Source organism: Nerophis lumbriciformis, linkage group LG04 (genome assembly GCF_033978685.3).
Source record: "Nerophis lumbriciformis linkage group LG04, RoL_Nlum_v2.1, whole genome shotgun sequence".
Taxonomy (NCBI): domain Eukaryota; kingdom Metazoa; phylum Chordata; class Actinopteri; order Syngnathiformes; family Syngnathidae; genus Nerophis; species Nerophis lumbriciformis.
In genome coordinates, this window is record NC_084551.2 from 4,699,675 (window position 1) to 4,716,891 (window position 17,217).

Here is a 17,217-nt window from a genome sequence, read left to right on the forward strand (position 1 = left end):
TGAGTATATACACTTCACTGCCGATGTGGGGGGGGGGCGCCATCTAAAATCTTGCCTAGGGCGCCAGATTGGTTAGGGCCGGGCCTGTGTTGCTGGGTCGGGTTTGGTTTTGGAATTGGATTGCATTGTTATGGTATTGCTGTGTATTGTTTTGTTGGATTGATTAATTTAAAAAAAAAAAAGAAAAAAAAATATATATATTTTTTTAAATTAAAAAAAAAAAAAATAGATTTTTTTTTAAATGAGAATCGATTCTGAATCGCACAACGTGAGAATCGCGATTCGAATTTGAATCGATTTTTTCCCACACCCTTATATATATATATTTATTTTTTTTTTAGTATTTTTTTTTTTTTTTGCCAAAACAAAACAAGCAGGCTTCGAGAACATTCACACACAAACAAACAAAAATACAATTTTGAAAAGGGCTTTTTCACTCAGCTACACATGGACACCAGGAGGGGTCCACCTCAGCGATGCACTGATGCAGTCGTCCTTTGGGCCGTGAAGCTGCAAATTGCAGCGGCGCGCACAAAACACAACAATTGTGCCATCTGCCATTTTTCCCCTCTCTCTGCCTCATTTGGCCCTCATCATTCTTCCACCCCCCCCCCCCCCCCCCTCACTCGTGTCAGCCATCCTCACATCTTCAAGTGCAAACACAACGGCCCAGATAGTGTGTGCTCCGTATCACCTGTCCTCCGTTGTTATTTTTATCGCTTTCTCCTTTCCTGGCGAGTCTTACGTAACCGCGTCTCTCTCTGCAAATCAAAGATGTCGCCTGTGTGCCTGCAGAAAAAGTCTACGCAAACAGGCGGACCTTTGTGCGTCGCTTTAAAGAGGCGGAAATGCCTTTAGTCACTGCAGATGTGTGCACAAAGCTACCTCTGTGTCTTTCACTTTCTGTTTCGCCAGAGAAGGAACGACTTCACTCGTATTTTCAGCGCAGTGGGCGAGACATTTGTGAGTGCTGTGGAAATAGAAGGGGAAGAAATAGGCAGGGTTGTTCTATCATGTTGATTCAATGTGTCTTGAAGCAGCTGAGGTCAAATAAAGCGCACTGCTTGGATGTAACCAGCAGGGGCGCTGCTGGTTACACTGCACACCTAATCGGATTTTCTTTTTTTTGCCCTCAAGTCTAAACGCTGCAAAGTGCTATAAATCTGAACTTTTTGCATCAGATGCAGGCCACATGAGGAGGAAATCTGAATCCGATTAGAATCTTTTCCAATGTGACTTCAGTATAAACGCAATGCGACCCGTATGCAGAGGTGGGTAGAGTAGCCAGAAATTGTACTCAAGTAAGAGTACTGTTACTTTAGAGATTTATTACTCAAGTAAAAGTAAGGAGTAGTCACCCAAATATTTACTTGAGTAAAAGTAAAAAGTATGTTGTGAAAAAACTACTCAAGTACTGAGTAACTGATGAGTAACATACACACACATATCATATATATATATATATATATATATATATATATATATATATATATATATATATATATATATATATATATATACACACACACATACATATATATATATATACATACACACATATATATATATACACACATATATATATATATATATATATATATATATATATATACACACATTTATATATATATACATATACATATATATATATATATACACATATATATATATACAGTATATAATTTATATTTATTTATTTTGCCGTTTTTGTTTACATGTTAAAGGTGTTTTAATGAATATACATGCATGTTTAACACATATAGATTCCTTTCTTTCATGAAGACAAGAATATAAGTTGGTGTATTACCTGATTCTGATGACTTGCATTGATTGTAATCAGACAGTAGTGCTGATAGCGTCCATGTTTTCAAATGGAGGAGAAAAAAAGTTCCTCCTTTCTGTCTAATACCACATGAAAGCGGTTGGTTTTTGGCATCTTATTTGTCCAGCTTCCATATTCGTTTTTATACACATTACAAGAAATACATTGGCGGCAAACTCCGTAGCTTGCTAGCTTGTTTGCGCTGGCTTTCGGAGACTCTTGTTTTGAAAGCGCAGGCGCGATGGAGCGGCACTTTTATTGTGAAGACAGGAACTGTGCAGTCAGTCTTTAGGCTTTTGACGGGATGTACGGTTGAAATAAAAAAGGGTCTTTTTTCCTTCACACTTTTGATTGATTGATTGGAACTTTTATTAGTAGATTGCACAGTACAGTATATATTCCGTACAATTGACCACTAAATGGTAACACCTCAATAAGTTTTTCAACTTGTTTAAGTCAGGTCATGTGACCGCCTGGCTCTGTTTGATTGGTCCAACGTCACCAGTGACTGCATCTGATTGGTGGAACGGAGTGAACGTCACCAGTGACTGTATTTGTTGAAACGCAGGCACTATGACAGACCAAAACAAACAAAGCGTGCATTAACAGATCGATAAAAATTAGTAGCGAGTAGCGAGCTGAATGTAGATAAAAGTAGCGGAGTAAAAGTAGCGTTTCTTCTCTATAAATATACTCAAGTAAAAGTAAAAGTATGTTGCATAAAACTACTCTTAGAAGTACAATTTATCCCAAAAGTTACTCAAGTAGATGTAACGGAGTAAATGTAGCGCGTTACTACCCACCTCTGCCCGTATGTGACTTTTTCGTCAGCTTTGGTGGAGCTACGTCCCTCGTGTGCGCGGGGAAAGACGCAGCCCGTCATCACAACATCCGGTTTCGGTGAGCAAAGTCTTTTTTCGACTGCCGATTTTTCGGTGCATCACGAGTCAATAGTGCGCAAATACTAGGAAATATGTAATATATTAATAACTATTTTGATTCCGAAGAAATAGCGATTGTTGAAGGATCGGAATTGACGCTGTGGCGTACCGTATTTTTCGGATTATAAATCACAGTTGCGACTTATACTCTGGAGCGACACATGTGTGAAATTATTAACACATTACCGTAAAATATCAAATCACATTATTTATCTCATTCACGTAAGAGACTAGTCCAGGGGTCGGCAACCCAAAATGTTGAAAGAGCCATATTGGACCAAAAATACAAAAACAAATCTGTCTGGAGCCGCAACAAATTAAAAGCCATATTACATACAGATAGTGTGTCATGATATATACATTGAATTGAGATGACTTAAAGGAAACTAAATGACCTCAAATATAGCTACAAATGAGGCATTATGATGCAATATATACATATAGCTAGCATAAATAGCATGTTAGCATCGATTAGCTTGCAGTCATGCAGTGACCAAATATGTCTGATTAGCACTCCACACAAGTCAATAACATCAACAAAACTCACCTTTGTGCATTCATGCACAACGTTAAAAGTTTGGTGGACAAAATGAGACAGAAAAAGAAGTGGCATAAAACACGTCCTCGAAATATATATTCCTGCTGACCCCACTGTGGACTGGACTCTTACTGTTATGCTGGATCCACTATGGACTGGACTCTCACAATATTATGTTAGACCCACTCGACATTCATTGCATTCGGTCTCCCTAGAGGGGGGGGGGGGTTACCCACATATGCGGTCCTCTCCAAGGTTTCTCATAGTCATTCACATCGACGTCCCACTGGGGTGAGTTTTTCCTTGCCCTTATGTGGGCTCTGTACCGAGGATGTCGTTGTGGCTTGTGCAGCCCTTTGAGACACTTGTGATTTAGGGCTATATAAATAAACATTGATTGATTGATTGATTGAGAACCGCGAACATAGGGCATGCGAAAAGGTTGATTTTTGAGGACAAAAAAAAGAAAAAGAAAAGCCTCACAAGCAAGCCGGCTGTGAAAGTGATGGACTAAAGGATGAGACAGGCTCCTTGCACCTGTCACATTCCATCAAATCAGCAAACTTTGAGGAGTCGGGAGGACAACGAAGGCGGTATAGCGTCGTCAACACGCCATATACATCGTTATTGACCCAAAATGATGCTGGGTGTGCATGTGACACAGGGCCGGCCCGTGGCATAGGCCGTATAGGCAAATGCTAAGGGCGCTGTCCATCAGGGGGCGCCACGCCAGTGCCACAAATGTTGGAGAAAAAAAAAAGAAAGTTGGTACTATTATTTCTAAATACAAAAAATAATCCCACGTTAATTAAAATGCAAAGTAAAGCCTATATAATAGAAATATTATTTGTTACAATATTACGCCTCCCCCCCCCCCCGCACGGTGCGCCCCCTCCCTTCCCGTATCATGACTCTTTTTGGACGTCACCACATCAAAAAATCAACACAAGATGTCAAAACGGCCAAAACTGTCAGGTGCCCAGGGAAGAAAAAAGAGAAAAGAAGAGGAGGAGAAACGAGAAAAAGACAAGAGGTAGCAGGTAGGTAACGTTAGCCTACATGAAATTATTTGTCTGTTACAGAATGTGATAGTAACCTGGCTTTTTAGCATTAAGCTAATGTTACATGATTCGGCAATTGCTAATCAATAAGTAGCTAGTTCTGTTTTAACGTCGGGTTAATATTGTGGAGGGGGCTAAATTGTTATGGAAAATAATAATGTAACGTTAGGTAATTACAGTACTCCCACCTTACATTCCTCAGGGACATTTGTATTAGATCTTTTAAGCAGGTGTTTTTTGTTTACATTGTTATTGCCTTCTGGTTAGCTAATGTTTGCCCTGCAGGTAATAGTCACTTTTCCACCCCTTTATATATTAGGTATAGTTGTAAGCCTAGTTGTTAAAGTGCACATCATTAATGTTAATTAAGCAATATGTATGTAAAAAATATTGTATTTCATTTATTCATTTTTGCATTCATTTATTTATTCATATTTTTTTTTATCTTGTTAACTATTCTGATTGTTAATTTGCTTTCTTTAAGTAAAAAAAAAAAAAGGTCAAAGACAAAGCTATTCGGTTTCTTGTGAGTATATACACTTCACTGCCGATGTGGGGGGGCGCCACCTAAAATCTTGCCTAGGGCGCCAGATTGGTTAGGGACACCTACACACACACACACACACACTGATGCGGTACATGGTGCTGCATATACAGCCTATAGTGTAGCAGTGGTTAGGTGAGTGTTGCAGTGGTGGCGACACAGGCGGCGGTGGGGAAAGTGATGGAGGCTGTTAAGACTTCATGCAACATACGTAAATATTACAGGAGGACATACAATATGTTGAAATTGACTGACAGCACCCTTACTTAACTACTTTAAAGATAATGCTCACCGTACAGTATACATCACAATAATATATACTGTATGTTTATTATTAATAATGAAATATGTTTTTCTTACTATTGTGGTCATGTGCACCAAATATTAGATTGTACATGAAACATGACACAAATGCACATTTTCCCCTGAAATGTACCTAATTGTAATTATTTGTTACATTTGATTAAAAAAAAAAGTGTGTATTTATGCTTTTAAAGCTAAAAAAAATGATGCGTCAAAGAACAATTCAGCAAAACATGCCAAAATACATGATAAAGTGTGAATGACAATCTTCTAGAAAAGTCCAAATTTCATCCAGTCCGGTCTTCTCCACTATCCACCCCCACCCCCACCCCCCCAGGGCCCGGGACAGCAGACACACGCATAAGGCGTGAAAAAGCTGCAGAATTTAACCCGTCACGGACCGCGGCCACGTTTCGAGGACGAGTCGGCCGAAAATGGGCACCTATGGAGGAGGGCGGAGAACCGCGGCACGTACCTCGTTGGAAGAAGAGGATGGTGGTGGAGAAGAAGTGTCCTGCGGGGGGTCTTAAGCTGCTTCTGCGTGGGTCTCCGACTCTCTTCCTCTCCCTCCACTTCCCGACTCGCCCTCCTCAGGAGATGATGCTTCTGTACTGCTGCTGATGATGCTGCACTCGCCGACTCCAGCTCAACATTTGGAAGCGGTTCAAAAATATGTCGACCACTCGGAAACACTCGACTCCTGTCGGGAAACATCGGACAAAAAAAAAACAGAAAAAAAAACCCACTCCTCCCGCCCCCAGTTCTGCACCCACGCTTGTGAGACACAGCCGATGTTTAAACCAGAGTCACAACTGGGTCTTTTTGAAAAGTTGAGATGATACAAGAATAAATAAAAATATTTAAAAAAAAAAAGAAAAAGTGTACTTTATTATGCTTTAGTATATGCATATAAAAATACTATATTGTACGGTAAAATAAAAAACATACATATCTTAAAAGGAACTATATAAGAAAGCCACCACCTACAAAAATAGCAAAAAAAAAACAAGAAAAACATGTACCGTATTTTTCGGACTATAAGTCGCAGTTTTTTTCATAGTTTGGCCGGGGGTGCGACTTATACAGAGGTGGGTAGTAACCAGAGGTGTGGACTCGAGTCACATGACTTGGACTCGAGTCAGACTCGAGTCATGAATTTGATGACTTTAGACTCGACTTGACAAAATGTAAAAAGACTTGCAACTCGACTTAGACTTTAACATCAATGACTTGTGACTTCACTTGGACTTGAGCCTTTTGAATTGACATGACTTGACATGACTTGCTACTTTCCCCAAAACCCAAAGATGAAAAAGTTATTCGGGAGCGCTCCGTATTTTTCATTGTGTACTTGTCTATCAGCGTTGCGTGTGTCAGCTGGTGTGCTCTCAGTACAACAGCCAATCAAATTAGATCTACTTTGTTTTCATCACACAGCATTCATCCAATCAAATTGCAGGACAACCAACGAAGAAGACATGTCCAAACCACACGCCAGTGAACAAAAAATGATACCTAAAATAATTTTGTTTGGGTATAAAAATTACGAGGTGGTCAACACAAAACGGTTTGCAGTATGCAACACATGCGGTTCGAAAATTACTGATGGAGAGGCAACAACTTCCAACTTCGTCCGGCATTTGAAGTTGCACAAAGAACGGTAAGTTTTGAATGTAAGATAACGTTTATTGGCTAAGTAACGTGGCTTTTATTTGCTGTGTAGTTAAATCAGTGAGGCTGTAAACTCACTGCTAACGTTATAACGTTATTGCAAACACGGGAATCTGTTGCAGTTCACTACCTTATTCATACTTTTTGTTCAGTGATTTTTTTTTAAGCAGGGTTACGTTAGTCAATATATCACACGTAACGTTAGACGGCGGTCAGCAGCACCGCGTATTTTAGCCACCTAAAAAAAGACAAAAATAGTCAAATAAAGGTCAGTTAAAATGTATACTATATTATGAATATGTGTACCGTTTTAGCTAGCTTTCTGACATACTGTTGGTTGTTTACCTCAGTGGTCCCCAACCACCGGGCCGCGGCCCGGTACTCGTCCGTGGATCGATTGGTATCGGGCCGCACAAGAAAAAAAAAAAAAAAAATTATTTTCTTTTTTTAATTAAATCAACATAAAAAACACAAGATACACTTACAAGTAGTGCACCAACCCAAAACAACTCTCTCCACCCTTTTGTTCTGGGCATTGAACATGAAGACTCTTCCTTCACTGTTCCGAGTGGCCATGAGAGTCTTGGCAGTGCCTGCCTCCAGTGCTCCAGTGGAGCGAGTTTTCAGCCATGGTGGCATCATACTACGCCCCCATCGTGCACAAATGACTGACAGACTCTTGGCTAATTTGGTCTTTTGCAAATGCAATGCAGCATAGGGCCCTGACATATAAAAAGTACAACTTTTTTGTTATGTTCACGTATATGTCATGTTTTTTCAATGTTAACACTTTTGTACAAATAAGTACATTTGCACTTTATTTTTCAATGTGTTTGTTCTGTAAAGGAATGAGTTAATGTTTAAAATGACTGGTTAATAGTGCTATTATAAAGTGCAATGTCAGCACAATTTTCTTTCCTGCAATTTAAAATGCACTTGTTTTAATAAATAAATACAGCGTTTGAAAAGCATACACAATCTGTGTTAATATATTAGTCTGTGGTTAAAAGGACTTGAAAGGACTCGAAACTCAAAATGCAGGACTTAGGACTTGACTTGAGACTTTCCAGTCTTGACTTTGGACTTGACTCGGGGCTTGCCTGTCTTGACTCGGGACTTGACTCGGACTTGAGGGCAAAGACTTGAGACTTACTTGTGACTTGCAAAACAATGACTTGGTCCCACCTCTGGTAGTAACGCGCTACATTTACTCCGTTACATCTACTTGAGTAACTTTTGGGATACATTGTACTTCTAAGAGTAGTTTTAACGCAACATACTTTTACTTTTACTTAAGTATATTTATAGAGAAGGAACGCTACTTTTACTCCGCTACTTTTATCTACATTCAGCTCGCTACTCGCTACTAATTTTTATCGATCTGTTAATGCACGCTTTGTTTGTTTTGGTCTGTCAGACAGACCTTCAAAGTGCCTGCCTTACTGGTGACGTTACACTTCGTTCCACCAATCAGCTGCAGTCACTGGTGACGTTGGACCAATCAAACAGAGCCAGGTGGTCACATGACCTGACTTAAACAAGTTGAAAAACTTATTGGGGTGTTACCATTTAGTGGTCAATTGTACGGAATATGTACTGTACTGTGCAATCTAATAATACAAGTTCAAATCAATCAATCAAAAGTGTGAAGGAAAAAAGATACTTGTTTTATTTCAACCGTACCGTCAAAAGCCTCAAGACTGACCGCACATGAGGACGTTCCTGTCTTCACAATAAAAGTGCCGCGCCATCGCGCCTGCGCTTTCAAAACAAGAGTCTCCGAAAGCCAGCGTAAACAAGCTAGCAAGCTACGGAGTTTGACACCAATATATTTCTTGTAAAGTGTATAAAAACGAATATGGAAGCTGGACAAATAGGATGCCAAAAACCCACCACTTTCATGTGGTATTAGACAGAAAGGAGGAACTTTTCTTCTCCTGCATTTGAAAACGTGGACGTTATCATCACTACTGTCTGATTACAATCAATGCAAGTCATCAGAATCAGGTAATACACCAACTTATATTCTAGTCTTCATTAAAGAAAGGAATCTATATGTTAAACATGCATGTATATTCATTAAAACCCCTTTAACATGTAAACAAAAACAGCAAAATAAATACTTATAAATTATATACTGTATATATCAATGTATATGTATGTATATATATATATATATATATATATATATATATATATATATATATATATATATATATATGATATGAGTGTGTATGTTACTCATCAGTTACTCAGTACTTGAGTAGTTTTTTCACAACATACTTTTTACTTTTACTCAAGTAAATATTTGGGTGACTACTCCTTACTTTTACTTGAGTAATAAATCTCTAAAGTAACAGTACTCTTACTTGAGTACAATTTCTGGCTACTCTACCCACCTCTGGACTTATACTCAGGAGCGACTTATGTGTGAAATTATTAACACATTACCGTAAAATATCAAATACCGTATTTTTTCGGAGTATAGGTCGCTCTGGAGTATAAGTCGCACCGGCCGAAAATGCATAATAAAGAAGGAAAAAAACATATATAAGTCACAATGGAGTATAAGTCGCATTTTTGGGGGAAATGTATTTGATAAAACCCCCACATATAGAACATGCTATACGTTTACCAAACAATCTGTCACTCCTAATCGCTAAATCCCATGAAATCTTATACGTCTAGTCTCTTACGTGAATGAGATCAATAATATTATTGTCAGGCTTGGACGAAGGAAGGGACTCAGATGCAGAGAGGTGATTCCAAATAAAGCTTTTATTTTGAAAAGACTCTTTAAGCCTCCAGAGCCGAGTAAATTCAAATACTATGAAATACAAAAATACTATCGACAAAATGTTCCAAAAGGGAAAAAAACGAAAATCACTCCAAAAAGGAGGAAATACAAAAATAAGGATGACATAATTAGCACCGTATCTGTTATCAAAAAACTTTAACAAAAAAACGCTCCAACAGGAGGAAGAAAATAAAGACTATAAAACTTAACTACTCTAATCAATGTAAACAAAAAATCACTCAACAAACTTTGAGGAAAAAATCTTTAAGGAAAAATTATAACTCACCACTGCGGTAGAAAAAGGTAGGATAACAAAAGTCGCTCTGAGGGAGGAAAAAAGTCAATTCAAAATTACAGCGTGGGATATTCTGGAAGCAAGGACGTAGACGTGGGACTAGGCAAAGCATGGACATGAACATGGACATGGAACGCAAGACAGGCACGAAAGCTCGAGACAATCTGGCACAGAACAAGGGGAGGCTTGGGCTTATAAAGAACATGAGGGTAATGGGGAACAGGTGGAAACAATCAAGGGTCAGGAATGACGTCAGACTGGTGACACAAGAGGAAGGACCCGTGATCTGAAACAAGAGGAGTTGCTTTTCAAAATAAAACATGTAAATCACAAGACAGAAAAAACCAAGACAAGACTTCCCTCACCGCGGTGTGACAATTATTTGATATTTTACGGTAATGTGTTAATAATTTCACACATAAGTCGCTCCTGAGTATAAGTCGCACCCCCCGGCCAAACTATGAAAAAAACTGCGACTTATAGTCCGAAAAATACGGTAATATTATTTAGCTCATTCATGTAAGAGACTAGACGTATGAGATTTCATGGGATTTAGCGATTAGGAGTGACAGATTGTTTGGTAAACGTATAGCATGTTCTATATGTTATAGTTATTTGAATGACTCTTACCATAATATGTTACGTTAACATACCAGGCACCTTCTCAGTTGGTTATTTATGCCTCATATAACGTACACTTATTCAGCCTGTTGTTCACTATTCCTTATTTATTTTAAATTGCCTTTCAAATGTCTATTCTTGGTGTTGGGTTTTATCAAATACATTTCCCCAAAAAAATGCGACTTATACTCCAGTGTGACTTATAACTGTTTTTTTCCTTCTTTATTATGCATTTTCGGCAGGTGCGACTTATACTCCGGTGCGACTTATACTCCGAAAAATACGGTATATATGTTTTAAATATGCAGTCGAGGTCAAAAGTTGCACTTGTAAAGAACATTTAAACATCCATCCATCCATCCACTTTCTACCGCTTGTCCCTTTTGGTGTCGCGGGGGGTGCTGGAGCCTATCTCAGCTGCATTCGGGCGGAAGGCGAGGTACACCCTGGACAAGTCGCCACTTCATCACAGGGCCAACTCAGATAGACAGACAACATTCACACACTAGGGCCAATTTAGTGTTGCCAATCAACCTATCCCCAGGTGCATGTCTTTGGAGGTGGGAGGAAGCCGGAGTACCCGGAGGGAACCCACGCAGTCACGGGGAGAACATGCAAACTCCACACAGAAAGATCCCGAGCCTGGGATTGAACTCAGGACTACTCAGGACCTTCGTATTGTGAGGCACATGCATATTGCTGGGAATTGTGGCCAAACAGCTCAGTTTTTGTTTCATCTGACCACAGAACTTTCCTCCAGAAGGTCTTATCTTTGTCAATGTGATGTCAGATGAAACAAAAATTGAGCTATTTGGCCACAATACCCAGCAATATGTTTGGAGGAGAAAAGGTGAGGCCTTTAATCCCAGGAACACCATTCCTACTGTCAAGAGTGGTGGTGATAGTATTATGCTCTGGGCCTGTTTTGCTGCCAATGGAACTGGTGCTTTACAGAGAGTAAATGGGACAATGAAAAAGAAGGATTACCTCCAAATTTTTCAGCCCGGAGGTTGGGTCTTGGGCGCAGTTGGGTGTTCCAACAGGACAATGACCCCAAACCTGCATCAAAAGTGGTAAAGGAATGGCTAAATCAGGCTAGAATTAAGGTTTTAGAATGGCCTTCCCAAAGTCCTGACTTAAAAGTGTGGACAATGCTGAAGAAACAAGTCCATGTCAGAAAACCAACACATTTAGCTGAACTGCACCAATTTTGTGAAGAGTGGTCAAAAATTCAAGCAGAAGCTTGTGGATGGCTACCAAAAGCGCCTTATTGCAGTGAAACTTGCCAAGGGACATGTAAGCAAATATTAACATTGCTGTATGTATACTTTTGACCCAGCAGATTTGTACATTAGTACTAGATAATACTATATTGCAGGCCTGGGCAATTATTTTGACTCGGGGGCCAAATTTAGAGACAAAAATGTGTCTGGGGGCCGGTAAATCTATTTTTTGGAACACTAATACAAAACCTCACAATAATGTCTGATTGAATGCTAAAAACGTTATGACAGACCGCCTTAAAAAACAGAATGAATTTAAAACATTTTTACTGAGACACCCCAGAATGTACATGAAAATAAAGAATGTGTGATTTACAATATTAACTATGAAGGATAAAACACTGAATATTTACAACATATGAGCGTCACACCCCCTCTCCGTCGACATATTTTACAATCGAGCGAAACGCAACAAAAATGCAACAAACACTATGAAATACGAATGCCAAGGGTAAAAAATAAACTCACCTACAATCTGATAAATCTGATATATCACTAAGGTTTAGAACTTTGTTGTAAAAATCTCCCACCGCGTCTGTCCCTGACACCCACATTTCAGGCTGGCTGCACTGGAAACACTCTGTGGAAACGCTCCCCACCCACACTGCTTGGTGCCTCGTCTGAGCTGCTGTGACTTAGATGACCATAGTAACTAATTAGATTACCATAGTAACTAGTATATAATGCAAAAGCGCAGATTCCAACCATTGAAATACTTTGTATAGTTCAAGACTTATGGTCATTTGAAAACATCACTGCACATCATAATGGCAGCTACACTTTCCATCTTAAAGATCTAAAACAATGATTTGGGAATGTCCGGCGGACCAGATTGAAAATCTTAACGGGCCGCATACGGCCCCCGGGCCTTAATTTGCCCAGGTCTGCTATATTATATATTAAAATAAAAATATATTTAAAACTAACTTTACAAATAAATCCACCATCTAAGAAAACATATTAAAAGAGTTTAACTTTTTTTTTAAATATGCAATAGTACCTGTATATAAATATACTATACAGGTAAAAGCCAGTAAATTAGAATATTTTGAAAAACTTGATTTATTTCAGTAATTGCATTCAAAAGGTGTAACTTGTACATTATATTTATTCATTGCACACAGACTGATGCATTCAAATGTTTATTTCATTTAATTTTGATGATTTGAAGTGGCAACAAATGAAAATCCAAAATTCCGTGTGTCACAAAATTAGAATATTACTTAAGGCTAATACAAAAAAGGGATTTTTAGAAATGTTGGCCAACTGAAAAGTATGAAAATGAAAAATATGAGCATGTACAATACTCAATACTTGGTTGGAGCTCCTTTTGCCTCAATTACTGCGTTAATGCGGCGTGGCATGGAGTCGATGAGTTTCTGGCACTGCTCAGGTGTTATGAGAGCCCAGGTTGCTCTGATAGTGGCCTTCAACTCTTCTGCGTTTTTTGGGTCTGGCATTCTGCATCTTCCTTTTCACAATACCCCACAGATTTTCTATGGGGCTAAGGTCAGGGGAGTTGGCGGGCCAATTTAGAACAGAAATACCATGGTCCGTAAACCAGGCACGGGTAGATTTTGCGCTGTGTGCAGGCGCCAAGTCCTGTTGGAACTTGAAATCTCCATCTCCATAGAGCAGGTCAGCAGCAGGAAGCATGAAGTGCTCTAAAACTTGCTGGTAGACGGCTGCGTTGACCCTGGATCTCAGGAAACAGAGTGGACCGACACCAGCAGATGACATGGCACCCCAAACCATCACCCAACCATGCAAATTTTGCATTTCCTTTGGAAATCGAGGTCCCAGAGTCTGGAGGAAGACAGGAGAGGCACAGGATCCACGTTGCCTGAAGTCTAGTGTAAAGTTTCCACCATCAGTGATGGTTTGGGGTGCCATGTCATCTGCTGGTGTCGGTCCACTCTGTTTCCTGAGATCCAGGGTCAACGCAGCCGTCTACCAGCAAGTTTTAGAGCACTTCATGCTTCCTGCTGCTGACCTGCTCTATGGAGATGGAGATTTCAAGTTCCAACAGGACTTGGCGCCTGCACACAGCGCAAAATCTACCCGTGCCTGGTTTACGGACCATGGTATTTCTGTTCTAAATTGGCCCGCCAACTCCCCTGACCTTAGCCCCATAGAAAATCTGTGGGGTATTGTGAAAAGGAAGATGCAGAATGCCAGACCCAAAAACGCAGAAGAGTTGAAGGCCACTATCAGAGCAACCTGGGCTCTCATAACACCTGAGCAGTGCCAGAAACTCATCGACTCCATGCCACGCCGCATTAACGCAGTAATTGAGGCAAAAGGAGCTCCAACCAAGTATTGAGTATTGTACATGCTCATATTTTTCATTTTCATACTTTTCAGTTGGCCAACATTTCTAAAAATCCCTTTTTTGTATTAGCCTTAAGTAATATTCTAATTTTGTGACACACGGAATTTTGGATTTTCATTTGTTGCCACTTCAAATCAAAATTAAATGAAATAAACATTTGAATGCATCAGTCTGTGTGCAATGAATAAATATAATGTACAAGTTACACCTTTTGAATGCAATTACTGAAATAAATCAAGTTTTTCAAAATATTCTAATTTACTGGCTTTTACCTGTATTGTATGTTAAAAAATCTAATGTTTTTTAAAAACTATACAAATTTGCCATTTAAGAAAATTGCAAAAAAGTAAAAAATAAAAAATATTTTAATATGCAATAGTACTTACATATAACAATACTATATTGTATGTTAAAACGAGAATATACACACTATTCAAAAATAATTAAAATACAAAAATGGTGACCCTCGCCCCCTCCTTGTTTGTGAATGACTGAGCATTTCATGGAAGCTGCTTTTATATCCAATCATGGCACCCACCTGTTCCCAATTAGCCTGTTCACCTGCGGGATGTTCCAAATAAGTGTTTGATGAGCATTCCTCAACTTTCGCAGTCTTTTTTTGCCACTTGTCCCAGCTTTTTTGAAACACGTTGCAGGCATCAAATTCCAAATGAGCAAATATTTGCAAAAAATAACAAAGTTTCTCACTTCGAACGTTAAGTATCGTGTCTTTGCAGTCTATTCAATTGAATACAGGTTAAAAAGGATTTGCAAATAATTGTATTCTGTTTTTATTTACCATTTACACAACGTACCAACTTCACTGGTTTTGGGGTTTGCACATGTTTTAAATATACATTAATACTAGATTATACTATATTGTATATTAAAATAAAAATATATTTTAATATGCATTATTAAAAAATAATTAAAATACATTCACAGATAAGAAAATGGCAAAAACTTTTTTTTAAAATGATACGCCATATTGGTATTGAAAAAAAATTAATTTTATGATGGATATAAACTACCTACCAGCACGTCTTCCTATAAGGAAGCAGGGCCTGGGGAATCTGTGGTGGGCTCTCCTATTTCTGGGGCTGAGGTTGCCGAGGTAGTTAAAAAGCTCCTCGGTGGCAAGGCCCCAGGCTCTGGATGTTGTGGGGCTGTCTTGGTTGACAAGACTCTGCAACATCGCGTGGACATCGGGGGCGGTACCTCTGGATTGGCAGACCGGGGTGGTGGTTCCTCTCTTTAAGAAGGGGAACCGGAGGGTGTGTTCCAACTATCGTGGGATCACACTCCTCAGCCTTCCCGGTAAGGTCTATTCAGGTGTACTGGAGAGGAGGCTACGCCGGATAGTCGAACCTCGGATTCAGGAGGAACAGTGTGGTTTTCGTCCTGGTCGTGGAACTGTGGACCAGCTCTATACTCTCGGCAGGGTCCTTGAGGGTGCATGGGAGTTTGCCCAACCAGTCTACATGTGCTTTGTGGACTTGGAGAAGGCATTCGACCGTGTACCCCGGGAAGTCCTGTGGGGAGTGCTCAGAGAGTATGGGGTAACGGACTGTCTGATTGTGGCAGTTCGCTCCCTGTATGATCAGTGTCAGAGCTTGGTTCGCATTGCCGGCAGTAAGTCGGACACGTTTCCAGTGAGGGTTGGACTCCGCCAAGGCTGCCCTTTGTCACCGATTCTGTTCATAACCTTTATGGACAGAATTTCTAGGCACAGTCAGGGCGTTGAGGGGATCTGGTTTGGTGGCTGCAGGATTAGGTCACTGCTATTTGCAGATGATGTGGTCCTGATGGCTTCCTCCGGCCAAGATCTTCAGCTCTCACTGGATCGGTTCGCAGCCGAGTGTGAAGCGACTGGGATGGGAATCAGCACCTCCAAGTCCGAGTCCATGGTTCTCTCCCGGAAAAGGGTGGAGTGCCATCTCCGGGTTGGGGAGGAGATCTTGCCCCAAGTGGAGGAGTTCAAGTACCTCGGAGTCTTGTTCACGAGTGGGGGAAGAGTGGATCGTGAGATCGACAGGCGGATCGGTGCGGCGTCTTCAGTAATGCGGACGCTGTATCGATCCGTTGTGGTGAAGAAGGAGCTGAGCCGGAAGGCAAAGCTCTCGATTTACCGGTCGATCTACGTTCCCATCCTCACCTATGGTCATGAGCTTTGGGTCATGACCGAAAGGACAAGATCACGGGTACAAGCGGCCGAAATGAGTTTCCTCCGCCGAGTGGCGGGGCTCTCCCTTAGAGATAGGGTGAGAAGCTCTGTCATTCGGGGGGAGCTCAAAGTAAAGCCGCTGCTCCTCCACATCGAGAGGAGCCAGATGAGGTGGTTCGGGCATCTGGTCAGGATGCCACCCGAACGCCTCCCTAGGAAGGTGTTTCGGGCACGTCCGACCGGTAGGAGGCCACGGGGAAGACCCAGGACACGCTGGGAAGACTATCTCTCCCGGCTGGCCTGGGAACGCCTCGGGATCCCCCGGGAGGAGCTGGACGTGGTGGCTGTGGAGAGGGAAGTCTGGGCTTCCCTGCTTAAGCTGCTGCCCCCGCGACCCGACCTCGGATAAGCGGAAGAAGATGGATGGATGGATGGATGGATAGATGGATATAAACTAAAAGGGTAAATAAATGTATTGTTCAATAGTATAGGAAACGTTTACTTTTGGGAAGAAGAAAAAAAAACTAGTTCAATTGTATGTACATTAGTACTTGCATTAAACATAGTAACAAATTTATAACATTTAAAACAGTATCACAAACCCAAATAAGTTGTAATTAATACAATAAATATGAATATGCGAGCACAGTAATAACCAAAATGTCACCTACATAACGTAGTTCTTGAAGGGTAAACAGTAAAAATGGATTACATTTGAACAAAATAAGTACATCTTATTTATGTTTTGATTAATTAGGTGTAGCTAATGAAATGAGCGGTAAATCCTCTTTTATCTTCCTTAAATGTATTCATTCCCCCCATAGATTCCACAATGCAACATACAG

General features: G+C 40.3%; 1 protein-coding gene across 1 annotated transcript in view; it reads right to left on the reverse strand.

Moving 5' to 3' along the window:
- LOC133594847 (uncharacterized) overlaps positions 1-5,911 on the reverse strand; it is a 65,872-nt gene extending 59,961 nt beyond the window's left edge. Inside the window, exon 1 of the mRNA XM_061947694.1 lies at positions 5,685-5,911. The gene's annotated coding sequence lies outside the window, so the exon portion shown is untranslated. The remainder of the gene's footprint in view (positions 1-5,684) is intronic.
- Between the last annotated feature and the right edge of the window lie 11,306 nt (positions 5,912-17,217).